The sequence below is a fragment of the Argiope bruennichi genome, chromosome 10 (assembly GCF_947563725.1).
Source record: "Argiope bruennichi chromosome 10, qqArgBrue1.1, whole genome shotgun sequence".
In the NCBI taxonomy this organism is placed as follows: Eukaryota; Metazoa; Arthropoda; class Arachnida; order Araneae; family Araneidae; genus Argiope; species Argiope bruennichi.
The window spans coordinates 60,031,861-60,039,278 of NC_079160.1; positions in this window are offsets into that span (position 1 = coordinate 60,031,861).

Here is a 7,418-nt window from a genome sequence, read left to right on the forward strand (position 1 = left end):
ACGAGGACGAATTTGCGACATTTTTGACTGAGCAGGGTTATTCGACACTGCAACAAGCCGGCATTACATTATGTTGGTTTTATTCGTAATAGTTTGGTAATGCTATTTTGTCTGGTCTAATTCAAACAGCTTGATGACAGAACTCTTTATATCTCTCTCTTTTTAACTTATTTTTAATTCATTTAACAGATTGCACCAGGCACAAAAAAAAAAAAAAAAAAAATGCCGCTTATCTTAGTAAAATTTTTTTTTAAAAAAATTACAATAACAACATTTTACAATAATATAATGAAAAATTTTAATTTTTATTCTTCACAAAATTTTTATGTCAAAAATAATAACATTTAGATATATATTAAATCTTAAATAAAGAAATAAATGCTTATTTTACACAGGAATAAAACATATTATATGACATTTGAAATTCGAGATACATACAATGTCAAGAAAATATAATGAATGATAAGAGCATAAATTAAATAAGAAAGAAATGGCAAAAAAATTAAGTAGCAGGAATGATCTTCTCAAAGCTTTCTCCTGTATTCTGTAATAAAAGTATTATCCCAAAAAATGCAAGAAATTGGCATACAACAGATACGAAATACTACCCTTTGGTATGAATTTAGCATTTTTATTGAATTCGTCGTGTGGTCCTTGGCGAGTATTTTGGCGATTTATTCTTGGCATGTGGTTAATAATTGAATTTGTGCTTTAGACGCGCTTTTCCAAACCAATTGAAACAAACATTTCACATAACATTGGATTTGCAGTCGCAAAATCCCATCCAAATTTGAAATATTTAAGTCGCTGCGGTTTTGAGATATCGCGTTTATATGTTTCTGAAAGTACAGATCGACAGACGGTCAGCCTCTCATTATATTTGACTCAAAATTTGACAGGTATCTTATCTTCATTATAGACATTAAATTGTGTACCGAATTTTATCTATCTAGCTCCCTTTGTTTTGTAATTATTGTGTTAACTTACATTTGAACAGGTGGACTTCCTCTAACATATTTTATTTAAAAGTTGATAGAATCTGAAAATTTGATCTAAAGACCATATACCAAATTTCAACTGTATAGTTCAAAGCATTTTTGAATTATCTTTGTCTCAGATAGACATTTTTCAGAAATGTGTTTTTCGAACTCAGAGGTTTAAAACGTGGAGATTCGTCAAAATCTCGAGTTTGAATTTTTTAAAACGATTGTTGTACTTTCCTTATGCTACTTATACGAGAAAGTAAAAGTGTATAAAAACTAAAATTAACAAAATAATAGCTAACTAAATTAAAAAGAGAAATATTAGAGTTAATCAAGCATATTCGAAAAAATTAAAAAGAAAAGGAAGAAAATTTAACCATGAGGTTCCCAACTTGTGGTGTGTGCTGTCCTAAGGTATTCAGGGACCATTTAAGTACTCGAGGACCAGCTCTACAATTTTATTTGAAGAAAGCAAGATACTAATTATATATTTGAAATTGCTGGAATCGTTGAATCATTTGGAAATTCTGACCAATTCACATGTTTTAACCTTTAAGCCCCAGAAACCTTTTTTTATTTAGTGTGTGTGTGAAGAGGGGGATTATGCCAATTTGATTGTCGGTAAACACAACAGTGTAAACACAATAGTTCAAAGACAATAGTTCAAGACAGATGGGTGTAATTTTTTATGCAACGTAAATATAAACATCGAAGATTTCTATTAAATTTTAGATGACATTTTTCAATGACAGGTCCATCTATCTTCATTTTTCGGTACAAATAAACATAATAACTCAAACCGAAAAAATTTTTTGTAGCTTTTTTTTCTAAAAAATTATACTTACGTATCATCCCATTTGGATAAAATCCAGGAAAAAGTTAATGGACTATCTGTCTGTCTATAGATATGTATATGCGATCAAAGACAGGTTTCTAACTAGAAATTCGAGCTGGGTTGCGGATGCCACAGATTTAAAAAAAAAATGTTTTTAGCTTTATTGAATAATAAACAAATTTGCAAAAAAATGAAAATTCTGTGAATTCTACTCGATTATTACGACGAATAGTTTTGTTTACATTTAGTAATTTAAACTGTTATTAATTAAATTTGAAAATAATTATTTACTTATTTACGATATCTTGGAATAATTATTGTTCTTTTAACTGACAAATTACTTCTTAACAAGTTTTGCAGAATAATAATTTTTTATCTTATACTTGATTTAAATATATTATAGTTAAATTAACTTTATACGAAATTAAGAAAATAATTAACTTATAATTATGGCTAATTTTTCAAGAATTTCATTACTTTAATAACTTTTCATAATATAAAAACATATTCCTAACATATAACAAAATATAAAACAAAATTGGCTGAAATAAATTATTAACATGCTTATTAAATTAAAATTGTGTTAACATGTGAGGGTATATACACCACTTATTAAAAGAAAGGACTCTTAGCTCATATTGACTAGAGCCCCAAAATGTCTAAATATGAATAAATCAAAAACAAGAAGTTACATAAATAAAATTTAATATTGTCTTTGACGTGAAATTGTAAAGCTTTATTAAACTTTGGATTCGTCTGGCAAAAGAAAAAATTGCCAAAAATACATTCGATTTTTTCCCAGAACACAGAAATAATAACTGAAATCTGTCTCTGCAGAATGTATCCTGCTACAAGCAATCAGACTATTTTTTTTATGATTGGAATAAACTATCTTCTGGGGCATTTATGATGTTTGCTTTGTAGTTTCCTTTCGAGGGATTTCGGAAAGCAATTTCTCTGCTCTATTTTCTTTCAGAAAAACGTTACATTTTATTCTTCTGATTCATTCCGTGAAATAAATTTTATATTCTATTTTTTTCAATAAAACAATACATTATTTTTCTAGTTATTTTTTGATAATGGCGTTTTAAACTGGATATTTTGAGAATAGATATGATTTATAACAAAAAATACAGTCCCTTGGATCTAATCCTTAGCCTTGCTGTTTATCAGTTGAAATAAATAATTTTAAATTTGTAAAAATGTTGCAACTACTTCAAAACACTGTTTCTAATCATTAAAAAGTTTAAGAAGATTTATTCTTGTGTATTTTTATTTCAGTGCTTTATTTTTACATATTTAAAACTATATAAAAATAAAGCATGAATACAAAAAAAAACAAAAAAACATGGATACAAAAAAAAAAAAAAAAGAATTAGAAAAGTTTGTAAAAAAAGAAATATTAACCTTTTCGGTTAACCTCGATACATTATTCTAGTAGTTTCATCCTACGATAAAAACTATAATAAATACGTTTTTATTTATCATATTTATTTATCCATGTAACATAGCTTTATTTTCTCGTATACGTATTATACAGAAAATATAGTAATCGTCAAAAAATTCGAACTCGAGATTCTGATGAATCTCTACGTTTTAGACCTTTTTAAGTTCGAAAAACACATTTTTGAAAAATATCTATCTGGGACAAAGATAACTTAAAAACGCTTTAAGCTGGACAGTTGGAATTTGGCATACGGTCGTTGCACTAAATTTGCAGATTTCTATCAAACGTTGTGTAAAATGTCTGAAGAAGTCCGTCTGTCGGGTTCTCCGAATATAACAAAACGGTAACAACAGAGCGAAGAGAACAAGATAATTAAAATTCGGTACACAGATTTCACATTTATAGTGTAGATACCTGTCAAAATTTTGAGTCAATTCCAACTATGTTGACGGTCTGTCGGTCTGTACTTTCAGAAAAAATAAACGCTATAATTCAAAAACGCAATGACTTAAATATAACAAATTTGGTGTGAGAATTTATGACTACAAATGCAGTTTTGCGTCAAAATTTTTGTTTCAATCGGTTGAGAAAAACCTGTCTAAAACACAAATTCTATTTTTGGGTATTATTAATGCATGTCGGGAATGAATCGCCAAATAATTCGCCAATTATCACACGACAGATTTAGTAAAAAAAACTTAATCCACGCCAAAATTTAATATTTCGTAATTATTGCACACCATTGCCATATAAGGAGTGCTCTGATATGACAAATTTATTAGAGTGCGCGAGAATGTTTTGGGGTGACTACTAGCGATTCGTTTTATTTTCTTAAGTGTTGGATGCATTTAAAATTAAACATTGTTAATGAATCGATCTGTTCATGATGAATCTGAGAACATTTTGTTGACAAATTCTTGAGATATTACATAAATCAAGAAAGATATTCTTTAGTGCCCATAAAGTTTAAATGCTAAGTGACTCTGTTTTCAGTAATCATATTATTTAAAAAAATGCTTTGTTTCAGTAAAAAATATTATTATATTAATTGCAGATTAATTCTTTCCACTTTAATTTAAAACATAAATTCTACGGGAGTTAACAGAAAATGAGAAAGATGCATATTACGTTATGACTGAAGGCCTTTATAATATTATGAGTGAATTATATGACTATCATTTGAAGCTTTAAAATATTTTGATGAAGAAGCTATTAAAGTAGAAATTGCATAAAATATTTAATTATTAAACATTAAGATGGGCGAATCGACTGGTCGCCAAAGACGGCTAGTTTATTAATAAAATGAGATCTAGTGATACATTTATCTGTATTTGATTCCGTTCTTGTAATTAATCTTTGAAGACAATATTCAAATATAATGTTTCAAAAACAAACCAGTGAGAGTGGTCTTCCTTAAATTTTCTCGCATACTCGCTTATAAAAGTCTTATCCCCTTTCCTTCGCATAAAATTTAAATCTGGGATTAAGCTACGAATTTCTTGCATAGCATTGGTGAACGATAGTTACGATATATAGATTTTTGGCGTGATTTTAGCATTTTTACTGAATCCTCCGCTAGAATATGTATTTCGGATGGCTCTTCCAGAACCAAAAAGCTATCCGAAACTCAAAATTTTACGCATAACTACAGTGTAACTACAGGATCACATTCCAAATTCCATTCATTCAAGTAGTTGTATTTATGATAATTGCATTTATATGCATGTGAAACGACAGGTCGACAGACAGTCAACTTTTTTGGTAAGTATCTATATTTTAGATGTAAAACCTGTGTACCAAATTTCATTCACTTAGCTCTTTGCGTTTTGTAGTTATAGAGTTCACTTGTAGTCGAACGCTCAAACGTAGAAATTCCTTATGGATGGATTTCATTCAAAATTTGATCAAAATCTACAATATTAGCTGCATTTCCATATGCTAATTTCAGCTAACTCAAAGTATTTTGTATAAAGTATTTCAGCTGTTGTAAAGTATTTTGTACAAAGTATTTCAGCTGTCTAGCCATTTGGTCACCGAGGATTTTGGTTATATTTTATTCCAAGCAACTTGTACTTTAGTAAACGAGAGTGAAAACCGAAGACTAAATTTCCACCGGGAGTCGAAAGCATTAGTTAATTACCGGGACACGCCAATCTGCTAATCGAATAATTAAACTAAAGCAAGACTTCATTTCCTTCTCGTTTTAGTTCTTTATTTCGGCCAGGAAGTGAGTTAACTTCATCGCAAGACGCCCGCGAATGATTTCACGGTATACTTTAACTCCAACAGGAGATTAATCAAAAAATAAGTTGAAAATATAGCCTACTCCTAAACATTTTCTCCCTCTTTTTCTTAATTCTCTGTTTTGGAATTCTAGCCAGAAGTCATTACAGCATTTTTTTTATGGCAAAGGAAAAAATCAACTGAATTTTTCTGCTAAGTTTTTTATTTATTGATAGGGTATTTATTGCATAAAGTGTGCCTCCCCTCAAAAGTGGGACAGGTTCATATTTCGCTTAATAGTAGACATAGATACTGTTCGTTTCAGTATTCTGAGACGATCACTTTTCGACGATTCTATCTCATTAAGGGGAGAGACGCGGAAGGATGAGCGCATTTCTGGAATTCTTCGCATTCTTTGATCTTTATTTTCGTCCTATTAGATACTTTTTTGTTCAATTTTTTTCCCTATATATCTGAATATCGTGTCATTTCTGTCCGTATTATTTTAATTCAGTCTGCGAGTAATCCGATTTTATTTTACTGTTAAATGTAAACATCTCCTCCTTCCATCTTTCCTCTCACCCCTATTTTGACGAATTAAACCCATCCTAATGCATGCGAAAAAGCGTAGAGGGTTTCAGAATCCGTTGTCAATCCCATACTTCCAATTACAAAGTTTTATTAAGATAGGTAATTGTAGACAATACTTTAGTTTCTATGGAAGTTAATAGTAAAAAAAGTTTTTAAAAAATTAAATTCCCATAATGTAAAAATATCAATAAGAAAAATGTTTCCTTAAACATAAAGTTTCACACTATTTACAAAAATTTGCGGAGATTTGCTTGCACCAGAATTAAGAGGAACCAATCACAACTTTAAATGAAAATATTTATTTCAAAAATACACATTTCTTCAATACAGAAAAACTGTTATATGTCATATATATCATTAAAGCATAGTTATATATCATTCAATTATTAGAACTTTAAAAAAATTTCTAATAATGAATAATTTGCAATTTGATTGATCGTTAGTTGCAACTTCGATTTCATAAAGAAGAGAAAGGAAACTTGAGAGAGTGAACATTTAAGGTATTTCAGAAAAGTACTGAAATGTCAAGCAAGAAAACAAAATTCTTTTCTGGCGTTTATGCTGTTTCAAAAAGAATGATATATTTCACTAAACAAGGAATGTTTTGATAACTGATAGTTTATGCCATTTGTAATCAAAATGTTTTTCTAGTTGTTTAAAATACAAACGGCGTTTTGCAAATTCTAGGAAATGATTTTACCGAACAGTTAAGCGATTACATGCTACAAGATCCTTATTTTCCCAGAAAGGAACGGATGGCTGAGGAATTATACATGTAATACAGAAATTTTAGCTTATTTTTCAAGTTATTCTCATGCTAATGAACGAACAGTCAGTTTATAATTCTATATTCCCAAACCAAGTGTTATAGAATATTTCAGTGCAATAACTGGAAATAATCCATGCAGCATTCATAGAACCAATGTACTGTTACATAAGTTTCATAGACAGTTATACAATCAACATCTAGAAATTTTACAATCGGGCCCTATTTTAGGTAAAAGCCTATCCTTCATTTCTGAGAAATGCAATTTGGAGAGACGAATATTGCTTTAATCGAAACAGAAATATTAATCACTTTTTCTTATTTTTCTACGAAGAATAAGCATCATCAGTAGAGATTTTCTATAAATGTGTGGTATGGTAATTTTAGAAATTCTTCGGTTGGCTCCATTTTATACAATAGTACGTTGAATGGGAACCGGTATATTAGGTTAATCTTTATTGGTATTTTGTTTTTACTAAAGAGTATAATTGAGAGTATAATTTCTTTGAGAGTATATACACTTTGAGAGTATAATTTCTTTAAATCTTTGCCAGCAAATTAAAAAATATTGTC